The sequence below is a fragment of the Phalangium opilio genome, unplaced genomic scaffold (genome assembly GCF_054372755.1).
Source record: "Phalangium opilio isolate 3A_F unplaced genomic scaffold, DU_Popi_V2 ptg000352l_1, whole genome shotgun sequence".
In the NCBI taxonomy this organism is placed as follows: domain Eukaryota; kingdom Metazoa; phylum Arthropoda; class Arachnida; order Opiliones; family Phalangiidae; genus Phalangium; species Phalangium opilio.
The window spans coordinates 8,767,773-8,782,500 of NW_028324228.1; the positions used below are offsets into that span (position 1 = coordinate 8,767,773).

Here is a 14,728-nt window from a genome sequence, read left to right on the forward strand (position 1 = left end):
AAAAAACTCTGAAGTTTACGTTACATCTAAGACCTCACAACACCGCTCCCGGGTGGGCTCGAACCACCAACCTTTCGGTTAACAGCCGAACGCGCTAACCATTGCGCCACGGAAGCCCAAAAATTAAATGGTCGTCGGGTATTGTGGAAACACTTTGGCTTTTTACGTTACATGTGAGAGCTCACAACACCGCTCCCGGGTGGGCTCGAACCACCAACCTTTCTGTTAACAGCCGAACGCGCTAACCATTGCGCCACAGAAGCCCAAAGATTAAATGTTCGTCAGGTATTTTTAAAAAACTCTGAATTTTACGTTACATCTAAGACCTCACAACACCGCTCCCGGATGGGCTCGAACCACCAACCTTTCGGTTAACAGCCGAACGCGCTAACCATTGCGCCACGGAAGCCCAAAAATTAAATGTTCGTCAGTTATTTTTAAAAAACTCTGAATTTTACGTTACATCTAAGACCTCACAAAAACCGCTCCCGGATGGGCTCGAACCACCAACCTTTCGGTTAACAGCCGACGGCGTTAACCATTGCGCAACGGAAGCCCAAAGATAAAATGTTCGTCAGGTATTGTGGAAAAACTTTGGATTTTTACGTTACATGTGAGATTTCACAACACCGCTCCCGGGTGGGCTCGAACCACCAACCTTTCGGTTAACAGCCGAACGCGCTAACCATTGCGCCACGGAAGCCCAAAAATTAAATGTTCGTCAGTTATTTTTAAAAAACTCTGAATTTTACGTTACATCTACGACCTCACAACATCGCTCCCGGATGGGCTCGAACCACCAACCTTTCGGTTAACAGCCGACGGCGTTAACCATTGCGCAACGGAAGCCCAAAAACTAAATGTTCGTCAGGTATTGTGGAAAAACTTTGGAGTTTTACGTTACATGTGAGATTTCACAACACCGCTCCCGGGTGGGCTCGAACCACCAACCTTTCGGTTAACAGCCGAACGCGCTAACCATTGCGCCACGGAAGCCCAAAAATTAAATGTTCGTCAGGTATTGTGGAAAAACTTTGACTTTTTACGTCACATCTGAGACCTCACAACACCGCTCCCGGATGGGCTCGAACCACCAACCTTTCGGTTAACAGCCGAACGCGCTAACCATTGCGCCACGGAAGCTCAAAAATTAAATGGTCGTCAGGTATTGTGGAAAAACTTTGACTTTTTACGTCACATCTGAGACTTCACAACACCGCTCCCGGATGGTCTCGAACCACCAACCTTTCAGTTAACAGCCGAACGCGCTAACCATTGCGCCACGGAAGCCCAAAGATTAAATGTTCGTCAGGTATTTTTAAAAAACTCTGAAGTTTACGTTACATCTAAGACCTCACAACACCGCTCCCGGGTGGGCTCGAACCACCAACCTTTCGGTTAACAGCCGAACGCGCTAACCATTGCGCCACGGAAGCCCAAAAATTAAATGGTCGTCGGGTATTGTGGAAACACTTTGGCTTTTTACGTTACATGTGAGAGCTCACAACACCGCTCCCGGGTGGGCTCGAACCACCAACCTTTCGGTTAACAGCCGAACGCGCTACCCATTGCGCCACGGAAGCCCAAAAATTAAATGGTCGTCGGGTATTGTGGAAACACTTTGGCTTTTTACGTTACATGTGAGAGCTCACAACACCGCTCGCGGGTGGGCTCGAACCACCAACCTTTCGGTTAACAGCCGAACGCGCTAACCATTGCGCCACAGAAGCCCAAAGATTAAATGTTCGTCAGGTATTTTTAAAAAATTCTGAATTTTACGTTACATCTAAGACCTCACAACACCGCTCCCGGATGGGCTCGAACGACCAACCTTTCGGTTAACAGCCGAACGCGCTAACCATTGCGCCACGGAAGCCCAAAAATTAAATGTTCGTCAGTTATTTTTAAAAAACTCTGAATTTTACGTTACATCTAAGACCTCACAACACCGCTCCCGGGTGGGCTCGAACCACCAACCTTTCGTTTAACAGCCGAACGCGCTAACCATTGCGCCACGGAAGCCCAAAAATTAAATGGTCGTCGGGTATTGTGGAAACACTTTGGCTTTTTACGTTACATGTGAGAGCTCACAACACCGCTCCCGGGTGGGCTCGAACCACCAACCTTTCGATTAACAGCCGAACGCGCTAACCATTGCGCCACGGAAGCCCAAAAATTAAATGGTCGTTGGGTATTGTGGAAACACTTTGGCTTTTTACGTTACATGTGAGAGCTCACAACACCGCTCCCGGGTGGGCTCGAACCACCAACCTTTCGGTTAACAGCCGAACGCGCTAACCATTGCGCCACAGAAGCCCAAAGATTAAATGTTCGTCAGGTATTTTTAAAAAACTCTGAATTTTACGTTACATCTAAGACCTCACAACACCGCTCCCGGATGGGCTCGAACCACCAACCTTTCGGTTAACAGCCGAACGCGCTAACCATTGCGCCACGGAAGCCCAAAAATTAAATGTTCGTCAGTTATTTTTAAAAAACTCTGAATTTTACGTTACATCTACGACCTCACAACATCGCTCCCGGATGGGCTCGAACCACCAACCTTTCGGTTAACAACCGACGGCGTTAACCATTGTGCAACGGAAGCCCAAAGATTAAATGTTCGTCAGGTATTGTGGAAAAGCTTTGACTTTTTACGTCACATCTGAGACTTCACAACACCGCTCCCGGATGGGCTCGAACCACAAATCTTTTGAATAACAGCTGAACGCTCTAACCATTGCGCCACGGAAGCCCAAAAATTAAATGTTCGTCAGTTATTTTTAAAAAACTCTGAATTTTACGTTACATCTAAGACCTCACAACACCGCTCCCGGGTGGGCTCGAACCACCAACCTTTCGGTTAACAGCCGAACGCGCTAACCATTGCGCCACGGAAGCCCAAAAATTAAATGGTCGTCGGGTATTGTGGAAACACTTTGGCTTTTTACGTTACATGTGAGAGCTCACAACACCGCTCCCGGGTGGGCTCGAACCACCAACCTTTCGGTTAACAGCCGAACGCGCTACCCATTGCGCCACGGAAGCCCAAAAATTAAATGGTCGTCGGGTATTGTGGAAACACTTTGGCTTTTTACGTTACATGTGAGAGCTCACAACACCGCTCCCGGGTGGGCTCGAACCACCAACCTTTCGGTTAACAGCCGAACGCGCTAACCATTGCGCCACAGAAGCCCAAAGATTAAATGTTCGTCAGGTATTTTTAAAAAATTCTGAATTTTACGTTACATCTAAGACCTCACAACACCGCTCCCGGATGGGCTCGAACCACCAACCTTTCGGTTAACAGCCGAACGCGCTAACCATTGCGCCACGGAAGCCCAAAAATTAAATGTTCGTCAGTTATTTTTAAAAAACTCTGAATTTTACGTTACATCTAAGACCTCACAACACCGCTCCCGGATGGGCTCGAACCACCAACCTTTCGGTTAACAGCCGACGGCGTTAACCATTGCGCAACGGAAGCCCAAAAACTAAATGTTCGTCAGGTATTGTGGAAAAACTTTGGAGTTTTACGTTACATGTGAGATTTCACAACACCAATCCCGGGTGGGCTCGAACCACCAACCTTTCGGTTAACAGCCGAACGCGCTAACCATTGCGCCACGGAAGCCCAAAAATTAAATGTTCGTCAGGTATTGTGGAAAAACTTTGACTTTTTACGTCACATCTGAGACCTCACAACACCGCTCCCGGATGGGCTCGAACCACCAACCTTTCGGTTAACAGCCGAACGCGCTAACCATTGCGCCACGGAAGCTAAAAATTAAATGTTCGTCAGTTACTTTTAAAAAACTCTGAATTTTACGTTACATCTAAGACCTCACAACACCGCTCCCGGATGGGCTCGAACCACCAACCTTTCGGTTAACAGCCGACGGCGTTAACCATTGCGCAACGGAAACCCAAAGATAAAATGTTCGTCAGGTATTGTGGAAAAACTTTGGATTTTTACTTTACATGTGAGATTTCACAACACCGCTCCCGGGTGGGCTCGAACCACCAACCTTTCGGTTAACAGCCGAACGCGCTAACCTTTGCGCCACGGAAGCCCAAAAATTAAATGTTCGTCAGGTATTGTGGAAAAACTTTGGCATTTGACATTACGTTTGAGATCTCACAACACCGCTCCCGGGTGGGCTCGAACCACCAACCTTTCGGTTAACAGCCGAACGCGCTAACCATTGCGCCACGGAAGCTCAAAAATTAAACGGTCGTCAGGTATTGTGGAAAAACTTTGGCTTTTTACGTTACATTTGAGACTTCACAACACGGCAGCCGGGTGGGCTCGAACCATCAACCTTTTGGTTAACATCCGAACGCGCTAACCTTCGAGGCAAGGAAGCTCAGAAATGAAATGGTCGTCAGGTATTGTGGAAAAACTCTGACTTTTTACGTCACATCCAAGACTTCAAAACACCGCTCCCGGGTGGGCTCGAACCACCAACCTTTCGGTTAACAGCTGAACGCTCTAACCATTGCGCCACGAAAGCCCAAAAATTAAATGTTCGTCAGTTATTTTTAAAAAACTCTGAATTTTACGTTACATCTAAGACCTCACAACACCGCTCCCGGATGGGCTCGAACCACCAACCTTTCGGTTAACAGCCGACGGCGTTAACCATTGCGCAACGGAAGCCCAAAGATTAAATGTTCGTCAGGTATAGTGGAGACACTTTGGCTTTTTACGTTACATGTGAGAGCTCACAACACCGCTCCCGGGTGGGCTCGAACCACCAACCTTTCGGTTAACAGCCGAACGCGCTAACCATTGCGCCACAGAAGCCCAAAGATTAAATGTTCGTCAGGTATTTTTAAAAAACTCTGAATTTTACGTTACATCTAAGACCTCACAACACCGCTCCCGGATGGGCTCGAACCACCAACCTTTCGGTTAACAGCCGAACGCGCTAACCATTGCGCCACGGAAGCCCAAAAATTAAATGTTCGTCAGTTATTTTTAAAAAACTCTGAATTTTACGTTACATCTAAGACCTCACAACACCGCTCCCGGATGGGCTCGAACCACCAACCTTTCGGTTAACAGCCGACGGCGTTAACCATTGCGCAACGGAAGCCCAAAGATTAAATGTTCGTCAGGTATTGTGGAAAAATTTTGGATTTTTACGTTACATGTGAGATTTCACAACACCGCTCCCGGGTGGGCTCGAACCACCAACCTTTCGGTTAACAGCCGAACGCGCTAACCATTGCGCCACGGAAGCCCAAAAATTAAATGGTCGTCGGGTATTGTGGAAACACTTTGGCTTTTTACGTTACATGTGAGAGTTCACAACACCGCTCCCGGGTGGGCTCGAACCACCAACCTTTCGGTTAACAGCCGAACGCGCTAACCATTGCGCCACGGAAGCCCAAAAATTAAATGGTCGTCGGGTATTGTGGAAACACTTTGGCTTTTTACGTTACATGTGAGAGCTCACAACACCGCTCCCGGGTGGGCTCGAACCACCAACCTTTCGGTTAACAGCCGAACGCGCTAACCATTGCGCCACAGAAGCCCAAAGATTAAATGTTCGTCAGGTATTTTTAAAAAACTCTGAATTTTACGTTACATCTAAGACCTCACAACACCGCTCCCGGATGGGCTCGAACCACCAAACTTTCGGTTAACAGCCGAACGCGCTAACCATTGCGCCACGGAAGCCCAAAAATTAAATGTTCGTCAGTTATTTTTAAAAAACTCTGAATTTTACGTTACATCTAAGACCTCACAACACCGCTCCCGGATGGGCTCGAACCACCAACCTTTCGGTTAACAGCCGACGGCGTTAACCATTGCGCAACGGAAGCCCAAAAATTAAATGTTCGTCAGGTATTGTGGAAAAACTTTGGAGTTTTACGTTACATGTGAGATTTCACAACACCGCTCCCGGGTGGGCTCGAACCACCAACCTTTCGGTTAACAGCCGAACGCGCTAACCATTGCGCCACGGAAGCCCAAAAATTAAATGTTCGTCAGGTATTGTGGAAAAACTTTGACTTTTTACGTCACATCTGAGACCTCACAACACCGCTCCCGGATGGGCTCGAACCACCAACCTTTCGGTTAACAGCCGAACGCGCTAACCATTGCGCCACGGAAGCTCAAAAATTAAATGGTCGTCAGGTATTGTGGAAAAACTTTGACTTTTTACGTCACATCTGAGACCTCACAACACCGCTCCCGGATGGTCTCGAACCACCAACCTTTCAGTTAACAGCCGAACGCGCTAACCATTGCGCCACGGAAGCCCAAAGATTAAATGTTCGTCAGGTATTTTTAAAAAACTCTGAAGTTTACGTTACATCTAAGACCTCACAACACCGCTCCCGGATGGGCTCGAACCACCAACCTTTCGGTTAACAGCCGACGGCGTTAACCATTGCGCAACGGAAGCCCAAAGATTAAATGTTCGTCAGGTATTGTGGAAAAATTTTGGATTTTTACGTTACATGTGAGATTTCACAACACCGCTCCCGGGTGGGCTCGAACCACCAACCTTTCGGTTAACAGCCGAACGCGCTAACCATTGCGCCACGGAAGCCCAAAAATTAAATGGTCGTCGGGTATTGTGGAAACACTTTGGCTTTTTACGTTACATGTGAGAGTTCACAACACCGCTCCCGGGTGGGCTCGAACCACCAACCTTTCGGTTAACAGCCGAACGCGCTAACCATTGCGCCACGGAAGCCCAAAAATTAAATGGTCGTCGGGTATTGTGGAAACACTTTGGCTTTTTACGTTACATGTGAGAGCTCACAACACCGCTCCCGGGTGGGCTCGAACCACCAACCTTTCGGTTAACAGCCGAACGCGCTAACCATTGCGCCACAGAAGCCCAAAGATTAAATGTTCGTCAGGTATTTTTAAAAAACTCTGAATTTTACGTTACATCTAAGACCTCACAACACCGCTCCCGGATGGGCTCGAACCACCAAACTTTCGGTTAACAGCCGAACGCGCTAACCATTGCGCCACGGAAGCCCAAAAATTAAATGTTCGTCAGTTATTTTTAAAAAACTCTGAATTTTACGTTACATCTAAGACCTCACAACACCGCTCCCGGATGGGCTCGAACCACCAACCTTTCGGTTAACAGCCGACGGCGTTAACCATTGCGCAACGGAAGCCCAAAAATTAAATGTTCGTCAGGTATTGTGGAAAAACTTTGGAGTTTTACGTTACATGTGAGATTTCACAACACCGCTCCCGGGTGGGCTCGAACCACCAACCTTTCGGTTAACAGCCGAACGCGCTAACCATTGCGCCACGGAAGCCCAAAAATTAAATGTTCGTCAGGTATTGTGGAAAAACTTTGACTTTTTACGTCACATCTGAGACCTCACAACACCGCTCCCGGATGGGCTCGAACCACCAACCTTTCGGTTAACAGCCGAACGCGCTAACCATTGCGCCACGGAAGCTCAAAAATTAAATGGTCGTCAGGTATTGTGGAAAAACTTTGACTTTTTACGTCACATCTGAGACCTCACAACACCGCTCCCGGATGGTCTCGAACCACCAACCTTTCAGTTAACAGCCGAACGCGCTAACCATTGCGCCACGGAAGCCCAAAGATTAAATGTTCGTCAGGTATTTTTAAAAAACTCTGAAGTTTACGTTACATCTAAGACCTCACAACACCGCTCCCGGATGGGCTCGAACCACCAACCTTTCGGTTAACAGCCGACGGCGTTAACCATTGCGCAACGGAAGCCCAAAGATTAAATGTTCGTCAGGTATTGTGGAAAAACTTTGGATTTTTACGTTACCTGTGAGATTTCACAACTCCGCTCCCGGGTGGGCTCGAACCACCAACCTATTAGTTAACAGCCGAACGCGCTAACCATTGAGCCACGGAAAACCAAAAATTAAATGGTCGTCAGGTATTGTGGAAAAACTTTGGCTTTTTACGTTACATTTGAGACTTCACAACACTGCTCCCGGGTGGGCTCGAACCACCAACCTTAAGCTTAACATCCGAACACGCTAACCATGGAGCCAAGGAAGCCCAAAAATTAAATGTTCGTCAGTTATTTTTAAAAAACTCTGAATTTTACGTTACATCTAAGACCTCACAACACCGCTCCCGGGTGGGCTCGAACCACCAACCTTTCGGTTAACAGCCGAACGCGCTAACCATTGCGCCACGGAAGCCCAAAAATTAAATGGTCGTCGGGTATTGTGGAAACACTTTGGCTTTTTACGTTACATGTGAGAGCTCACAACACCGCTCCCGGGTGGGCTCGAACCACCAACCTTTCGGTTAACAGCCGAACGCGCTAACCATTGCGCCACGGAAGCCCAAAAATTAAATGGTCGTTGGGTATTGTGGAAACACTTTGGCTTTTTACGTTACATGTGAGAGCTCACAACACCGCTCCCGGGTGGGCTCGAACCACCAACCTTTCGGTTAACAGCCGAACGCGCTAACCATTGCGCCAAAGAAGCCCAAAGATTAAATGTTCGTCAGGTATTTTTAAAAAACTCTGAATTTTACGTTACATCTAAGACCTCACAACACCGCTCCCGGATGGGCTCGAACCACCAACCTTTCGGTTAACAGCCGAACGCGCTAACCATTGCGCCACGGAAGCCCAAAAATTAAATGTTCGTCAGTTATTTTTAAAAAACTCTGAATTTTACGTTACATCTACGACCTCACAACATCGCTCCCGGATGGGCTCGAACCACCAACCTTTCGGTTAACAGCCGACGGCGTTAACCATTGTGCAACGGAAGCCCAAAGATTAAATGTTCGTCAGGTATTGTGGAAAAGCTTTGACTTTTTACGTCACATCTGAGACTTCACAACACCGCTCCCGGATGGGCTCGAACCACAAATCTTTTGAATAACAGCTGAACGCTCTAACCATTGCGCCACGGAAGCCCAAAAATTAAATGTTCGTCAGTTATTTTTAAAAAACTCTGAATTTTACGTTACATCTAAGACCTCACAACACCGCTCCCGGGTGGGCTCGAACCACCAACCTTTCGGTTAACAGCCGAACGCGCTAACCATTGCGCCACGGAAGCCCAAAAATTAAATGGTCGTCGGGTATTGTGGAAACACTTTGGCTTTTTACGTTACATGTGAGAGCTCACAACACCGCTCCCGGGTGGGCTCGAACCACCAACCTTTCGGTTAACAGCCGAACGCGCTAACCATTGCGCCACGGAAGCCCAAAAATTAAATGGTCGTTGGGTATTGTGGAAACACTTTGGCTTTTTACGTTACATGTGAGAGCTCACAACACCGCTCCCGGGTGGGCTCGAACCACCAACCTTTCGGTTAACAGCCGAACGCGCTAACCATTGCGCCACAGAAGCCCAAAGATTAAATGTTCGTCAGGTATTTTTAAAAAACTCTGAGTTTTACGTTACATCTAAGACCTCACAACACCGCTCCCGGATGGGCTCGAACCACCAACCTTTCGGTTAAGAGCCGAACGCGCTAACCATTGCGCCACGGAAGCCCAAAAATTAAATGTTCGTCAGTTATTTTTAAAAAACTCTGAATTTTACGTTACATCTACGACCTCACAACATCGCTCCCGGATGGGCTCGAACCACCAACCTTTCGGTTAACAACCGACGGCGTTAACCATTGTGCAACGGAAGCCCAAAGATTAAATGTTCGTCAGGTATTGTGGAAAAGCTTTGACTTTTTACGTCACATCTGAGACTTCACAACACCGCTCCCGGATGGGCTCGAACCACAAATCTTTTGAATAACAGCTGAACGCTCTAACCATTGCGCCACGGAAGCCCAAAAATTAAATGTTCGTCAGTTATTTTTAAAAAACTCTGAATTTTACGTTACATCTAAGACCTCACAACACCGCTCCCGGGTGGGCTCGAACCACCAACCTTTCGGTTAACAGCCGAACGCGCTAACCATTGCGCCACGGAAGCCCAAAAATTAAATGGTCGTCGGGTATTGTGGAAACACTTTGGCTTTTTACGTTACATGTGAGAGCTCACAACACCGCTCCCGGGTGGGCTCGAACCACCAACCTTTCGGTTAACAGCCGAACGCGCTACCCATTGCGCCACGGAAGCCCAAAAATTAAATGGTCGTCGGGTATTGTGGAAACACTTTGGCTTTTTACGTTACATGTGAGAGCTCACAACACCGCTCCCGGGTGGGCTCGAACCACCAACCTTTCGGTTAACAGCCGAACGCGCTAACCATTGCGCCACAGAAGCCCAAAGATTAAATGTTCGTCAGGTATTTTTAAAAAATTCTGAATTTTACGTTACATCTAAGACCTCACAACACCGCTCCCGGATGGGCTCGAACCACCAACCTTTCGGTTAACAGCCGACGGCGTTAACCATTGCGCAACGGAAGCCCAAAAACTAAATGTTCGTCAGGTATTGTGGAAAAACTTTGGAGTTTTACGTTACATGTGAGATTTCACAACACCGCTCCCGGGTGGGCTCGAACCACCAACCTTTCGGTTAACAGCCGAACGCGCTAACCATTGCGCCACGGAAGCCCAAAAATTAAATGTTCGTCAGGTATTGTGGAAAAACTTTGACTTTTTACGTCACATCTGAGACCTCACAACACCGCTCCCGGATGGGCTCGAACCACCAACCTTTCGGTTAACAGCCGAACGCGCTAACCATTGCGCCACGGAAGCTCAAAAATTAAATGGTCGTCAGGTATTGTGGAAAAACTTTGACTTTTTACGTCACATCTGAGACTTCACAACACCGCTCCCGGATGGTCTCGAACCACCAACCTTTCAGTTAACAGCCGAACGCGCTAACCATTGCGCCACGGAAGCCCAAAGATTAAATGTTCGTCAGGTATTTTTAAAAAACTCTGAAGTTTACGTTACATCTAAGACCTCACAACACCGCTCCCGGGTGGGCTCGAACCACCAACCTTTCGGTTAACAGCCGAACGCGCTAACCATTGCGCCACGGAAGCCCAAAAATTAAATGGTCGTCGGGTATTGTGGAAACACTTTGGCTTTTTACGTTACATGTGAGAGCTCACAACACCGCTCCCGGGTGGGCTCGAACCACCAACCTTTCGGTTAACAGCCGAACGCGCTACCCATTGCGCCACGGAAGCCCAAAAATTAAATGGTCGTCGGGTATTGTGGAAACACTTTGGCTTTTTACGTTACATGTGAGAGCTCACAACACCGCTCCCGGGTGGGCTCGAACCACCAACCTTTCGGTTAACAGCCGAACGCGCTAACCATTGCGCCACAGAAGCCCAAAGATTAAATGTTCGTCAGGTATTTTTAAAAAATTCTGAATTTTACGTTACATCTAAGACCTCACAACACCGCTCCCGGATGGGCTCGAACCACCAACCTTTCGGTTAACAGCCGAACGCGCTAACCATTGCGCCACGGAAGCCCAAAAATTAAATGTTCGTCAGTTATTTTTAAAAAACTCTGAATTTTACGTTACATCTAAGACCTCACAACACCGCTCCCGGGTGGGCTCGAACCACCAACCTTTCGTTTAACAGCCGAACGCGCTAACCATTGCGCCACGGAAGCCCAAAAATTAAATGGTCGTCGGGTATTGTGGAAACACTTTGGCTTTTTACGTTACATGTGAGAGCTCACAACACCGCTCCCGGGTGGGCTCGAACCACCAACCTTTCGGTTAACAGCCGAACGCGCTAACCATTGCGCCACGGAAGCCCAAAAATTAAATGGTCGTTGGGTATTGTGGAAACACTTTGGCTTTTTACGTTACATGTGAGAGCTCACAACACCGCTCCCGGGTGGGCTCGAACCACCAACCTTTCGGTTAACAGCCGAACGCGCTAACCATTGCGCCACAGAAGCCCAAAGATTAAACGTTCGTCAGGTATTTTTAAAAAACTCTGAATTTTACGTTACATCTAAGACCTCACAACACCGCTCCCGGATGGGCTCGAACCACCAACCTTTCGGTTAACAGCCGAACGCGCTAACCATTGCGCCACGGAAGCCCAAAAATTAAATGTTCGTCAGTTATTTTTAAAAAACTCTGAATTTTACGTTACATCTACGACCTCACAACATCGCTCCCGGATGGGCTCGAACCACCAACCTTTCGGTTAACAACCGACGGCGTTAACCATTGTGCAACGGAAGCCCAAAGATTAAATGTTCGTCAGGTATTGTGGAAAAGCTTTGACTTTTTACGTCACATCTGAGACTTCACAACACCGCTCCCGGATGGGCTCGAACCACAAATCTTTTGAATAACAGCTGAACGCTCTAACCATTGCGCCACGGAAGCCCAAAAATTAAATGTTCGTCAGTTATTTTTAAAAAACTCTGAATTTTACGTTACATCTAAGACCTCACAACACCGCTCCCGGGTGGGCTCGAACCACCAACCTTTCGGTTAACAGCCGAACGCGCTAACCATTGCGCCACGGAAGCCCAAAAATTAAATGGTCGTCGGGTATTGTGGAAACACTTTGGCTTTTTACGTTACATGTGAGAGCTCACAACACCGCTCCCGGGTGGGCTCGAACCACCAACCTTTCGGTTAACAGCCGAACGCGCTAACCATTGCGCCACGGAAGCCCAAAAATTAAATGGTCGTCGGGTATTGTGGAAACACTTTGGCTTTTTACGTTACATGTGAGAGCTCACAACACCGCTCCCGGGTGGGCTCGAACCACCAACCTTTCGGTTAACAGCCGAACGCGCTAACCATTGCGCCACAGAAGCCCAAAGATTAAATGTTCGTCAGGTATTTTTAAAAAATTCTGAATTTTACGTTACATCTAAGACCTCACAACACCGCTCCCGGATGGGCTCGAACCACCAACCTTTCGGTTAACAGCCGAACGCGCTAACCATTGCGCCACGGAAGCCCAAAAATTAAATGTTCGTCAGTTATTTTTAAAAAACTCTGAATTTTACGTTACATCTAAGACCTCACAACACCGCTCCCGGGTGGGCTCGAACCACCAACCTTTCGTTTAACAGCCGAACGCGCTAACCATTGCGCCACGGAAGCCCAAAAATTAAATGGTCGTCGGGTATTGTGGAAACACTTTGGCTTTTTACGTTACATGTGAGAGCTCACAACACCGCTCCCGGGTGGGCTCGAACCACCAACCTTTCGGTTAACAGCCGAACGCGCTAACCATTGCGCCACGGAAGCCCAAAAATTAAATGGTCGTTGGGTATTGTGGAAACACTTTGGCTTTTTACGTTACATGTGAGAGCTCACAACACCGCTCCCGGGTGGGCTCGAACCACCAACCTTTCGGTTAACAGCCGAACGCGCTAACCATTGCGCCACAGAAGCCCAAAGATTAAATGTTCGTCAGGTATTTTTAAAAAACTCTGAATTTTACGTTACATCTAAGACCTCACAACACCGCTCCCGGATGGGCTCGAACCACCAACCTTTCGGTTAACAGCCGAACGCGCTAACCATTGCGCCACGGAAGCCCAAAAATTAAATGTTCGTCAGTTATTTTTAAAAAACTCTGAATTTTACGTTACATCTACGACCTCACAACATCGCTCCCGGATGGGCTCGAACCACCAACCTTTCGGTTAACAACCGACGGCGTTAACCATTGTGCAACGGAAGCCCAAAGATTAAATGTTCGTCAGGTATTGTGGAAAAGCTTTGACTTTTTACGTCACATCTGAGACTTCACAACACCGCTCCCGGATGGGCTCGAACCACAAATCTTTTGAATAACAGCTGAACGCTCTAACCATTGCGCCACGGAAGCCCAAAAATTAAATGTTCGTCAGTTATTTTTAAAAAACTCTGAATTTTACGTTACATCTAAGACCTCACAACACCGCTCCCGGGTGGGCTCGAACCACCAACCTTTCGGTTAACAGCCGAACGCGCTAACCATTGCGCCACGGAAGCCCAAAAATTAAATGGTCGTCGGGTATTGTGGAAACACTTTGGCTTTTTACGTTACATGTGAGAGCTCACAACACCGCTCCCGGGTGGGCTCGAACCACCAACCTTTCGGTTAACAGCCGAACGCGCTACCCATTGCGCCACGGAAGCCCAAAAATTAAATGGTCGTCGGGTATTGTGGAAACACTTTGGCTTTTTACGTTACATGTGAGAGCTCACAACACCGCTCCCGGGTGGGCTCGAACCACCAACCTTTCGGTTAACAGCCGAACGCGCTAACCATTGCGCCACAGAAGCCCAAAGATTAAATGTTCGTCAGGTATTTTTAAAAAATTCTGAATTTTACGTTACATCTAAGACCTCACAACACCGCTCCCGGATGGGCTCGAACCACCAACCTTTCGGTTAACAGCCGAACGCGCTAACCATTGCGCCACGGAAGCCCAAAAATTAAATGTTCGTCAGTTATTTTTAAAAAACTCTGAATTTTACGTTACATCTAAGACCTCACAACACCGCTCCCGGATGGGCTCGAACCACCAACCTTTCGGTTAACAGCCGACGGCGTTAACCATTGCGCAACGGAAGCCCAAAAACTAAATGTTCGTCAGGTATTGTGGAAAAACTTTGGAGTTTTACGTTACATGTGAGATTTCACAACACCGCTCCCGGGTGGGCTCGAACCACCAACCTTTCGGTTAACAGCCGAACGCGCTAACCATTGCGCCACGGAAGCCCAAAAATTAAATGTTCGTCAGGTATTGTGGAAAAACTTTGACTTTTTACGTCACATCTGAGACCTCACAACACCGCTCCCGGATGGGCTCGAACCACCAA

At 47.7% G+C, this 14,728-nt stretch overlaps 26 non-coding genes across 26 annotated transcripts; all 26 read right to left on the reverse strand.

Moving 5' to 3' along the window:
- Window positions 1-43: 43 nt before the first annotated feature.
- Window positions 44-116, reverse strand: TRNAN-GUU (transfer RNA asparagine (anticodon GUU)). Its single transcript has one exon. It is a non-coding gene; the product is annotated as a tRNA-Asn (tRNA).
- A 514-nt stretch (window positions 117-630) lies between these two features.
- On the reverse strand, window positions 631-703 carry TRNAN-GUU (transfer RNA asparagine (anticodon GUU)). Its single transcript has one exon. It is a non-coding gene; the product is annotated as a tRNA-Asn (tRNA).
- Window positions 704-923: 220 nt separating this feature from the next.
- TRNAN-GUU (transfer RNA asparagine (anticodon GUU)) lies at window positions 924-996 on the reverse strand. Its single transcript has one exon. It is a non-coding gene; the product is annotated as a tRNA-Asn (tRNA).
- Window positions 997-1,363: 367 nt separating this feature from the next.
- Window positions 1,364-1,436, reverse strand: TRNAN-GUU (transfer RNA asparagine (anticodon GUU)). The gene has a single exon. It is a non-coding gene; the product is annotated as a tRNA-Asn (tRNA).
- Window positions 1,437-2,828: 1,392 nt separating this feature from the next.
- On the reverse strand, window positions 2,829-2,901 carry TRNAN-GUU (transfer RNA asparagine (anticodon GUU)). Its single transcript has one exon. It is a non-coding gene; the product is annotated as a tRNA-Asn (tRNA).
- Window positions 2,902-4,147: 1,246 nt separating this feature from the next.
- Window positions 4,148-4,220, reverse strand: TRNAN-GUU (transfer RNA asparagine (anticodon GUU)). The gene has a single exon. It is a non-coding gene; the product is annotated as a tRNA-Asn (tRNA).
- A 953-nt stretch (window positions 4,221-5,173) lies between these two features.
- On the reverse strand, window positions 5,174-5,246 carry TRNAN-GUU (transfer RNA asparagine (anticodon GUU)). Its single transcript has one exon. It is a non-coding gene; the product is annotated as a tRNA-Asn (tRNA).
- A 74-nt stretch (window positions 5,247-5,320) lies between these two features.
- Window positions 5,321-5,393, reverse strand: TRNAN-GUU (transfer RNA asparagine (anticodon GUU)). The gene has a single exon. It is a non-coding gene; the product is annotated as a tRNA-Asn (tRNA).
- A 513-nt stretch (window positions 5,394-5,906) lies between these two features.
- TRNAN-GUU (transfer RNA asparagine (anticodon GUU)) lies at window positions 5,907-5,979 on the reverse strand. Its single transcript has one exon. It is a non-coding gene; the product is annotated as a tRNA-Asn (tRNA).
- Window positions 5,980-6,493: 514 nt separating this feature from the next.
- TRNAN-GUU (transfer RNA asparagine (anticodon GUU)) lies at window positions 6,494-6,566 on the reverse strand. Its single transcript has one exon. It is a non-coding gene; the product is annotated as a tRNA-Asn (tRNA).
- Window positions 6,567-6,640: 74 nt separating this feature from the next.
- Window positions 6,641-6,713, reverse strand: TRNAN-GUU (transfer RNA asparagine (anticodon GUU)). Its single transcript has one exon. It is a non-coding gene; the product is annotated as a tRNA-Asn (tRNA).
- A 513-nt stretch (window positions 6,714-7,226) lies between these two features.
- On the reverse strand, window positions 7,227-7,299 carry TRNAN-GUU (transfer RNA asparagine (anticodon GUU)). Its single transcript has one exon. It is a non-coding gene; the product is annotated as a tRNA-Asn (tRNA).
- An 807-nt stretch (window positions 7,300-8,106) lies between these two features.
- TRNAN-GUU (transfer RNA asparagine (anticodon GUU)) lies at window positions 8,107-8,179 on the reverse strand. The gene has a single exon. It is a non-coding gene; the product is annotated as a tRNA-Asn (tRNA).
- A 74-nt stretch (window positions 8,180-8,253) lies between these two features.
- TRNAN-GUU (transfer RNA asparagine (anticodon GUU)) lies at window positions 8,254-8,326 on the reverse strand. Its single transcript has one exon. It is a non-coding gene; the product is annotated as a tRNA-Asn (tRNA).
- Window positions 8,327-8,985: 659 nt separating this feature from the next.
- Window positions 8,986-9,058, reverse strand: TRNAN-GUU (transfer RNA asparagine (anticodon GUU)). Its single transcript has one exon. It is a non-coding gene; the product is annotated as a tRNA-Asn (tRNA).
- Window positions 9,059-9,132: 74 nt separating this feature from the next.
- Window positions 9,133-9,205, reverse strand: TRNAN-GUU (transfer RNA asparagine (anticodon GUU)). Its single transcript has one exon. It is a non-coding gene; the product is annotated as a tRNA-Asn (tRNA).
- Window positions 9,206-9,425: 220 nt separating this feature from the next.
- Window positions 9,426-9,498, reverse strand: TRNAK-CUU (transfer RNA lysine (anticodon CUU)). The gene has a single exon. It is a non-coding gene; the product is annotated as a tRNA-Lys (tRNA).
- Window positions 9,499-9,864: 366 nt separating this feature from the next.
- Window positions 9,865-9,937, reverse strand: TRNAN-GUU (transfer RNA asparagine (anticodon GUU)). Its single transcript has one exon. It is a non-coding gene; the product is annotated as a tRNA-Asn (tRNA).
- Window positions 9,938-10,451: 514 nt separating this feature from the next.
- Window positions 10,452-10,524, reverse strand: TRNAN-GUU (transfer RNA asparagine (anticodon GUU)). The gene has a single exon. It is a non-coding gene; the product is annotated as a tRNA-Asn (tRNA).
- Window positions 10,525-10,891: 367 nt separating this feature from the next.
- On the reverse strand, window positions 10,892-10,964 carry TRNAN-GUU (transfer RNA asparagine (anticodon GUU)). Its single transcript has one exon. It is a non-coding gene; the product is annotated as a tRNA-Asn (tRNA).
- Window positions 10,965-11,624: 660 nt separating this feature from the next.
- On the reverse strand, window positions 11,625-11,697 carry TRNAN-GUU (transfer RNA asparagine (anticodon GUU)). The gene has a single exon. It is a non-coding gene; the product is annotated as a tRNA-Asn (tRNA).
- Window positions 11,698-12,356: 659 nt separating this feature from the next.
- Window positions 12,357-12,429, reverse strand: TRNAN-GUU (transfer RNA asparagine (anticodon GUU)). Its single transcript has one exon. It is a non-coding gene; the product is annotated as a tRNA-Asn (tRNA).
- A 74-nt stretch (window positions 12,430-12,503) lies between these two features.
- TRNAN-GUU (transfer RNA asparagine (anticodon GUU)) lies at window positions 12,504-12,576 on the reverse strand. Its single transcript has one exon. It is a non-coding gene; the product is annotated as a tRNA-Asn (tRNA).
- A 513-nt stretch (window positions 12,577-13,089) lies between these two features.
- Window positions 13,090-13,162, reverse strand: TRNAN-GUU (transfer RNA asparagine (anticodon GUU)). The gene has a single exon. It is a non-coding gene; the product is annotated as a tRNA-Asn (tRNA).
- A 659-nt stretch (window positions 13,163-13,821) lies between these two features.
- On the reverse strand, window positions 13,822-13,894 carry TRNAN-GUU (transfer RNA asparagine (anticodon GUU)). Its single transcript has one exon. It is a non-coding gene; the product is annotated as a tRNA-Asn (tRNA).
- A 660-nt stretch (window positions 13,895-14,554) lies between these two features.
- Window positions 14,555-14,627, reverse strand: TRNAN-GUU (transfer RNA asparagine (anticodon GUU)). The gene has a single exon. It is a non-coding gene; the product is annotated as a tRNA-Asn (tRNA).
- Window positions 14,628-14,728: the final 101 nt, after the last annotated feature.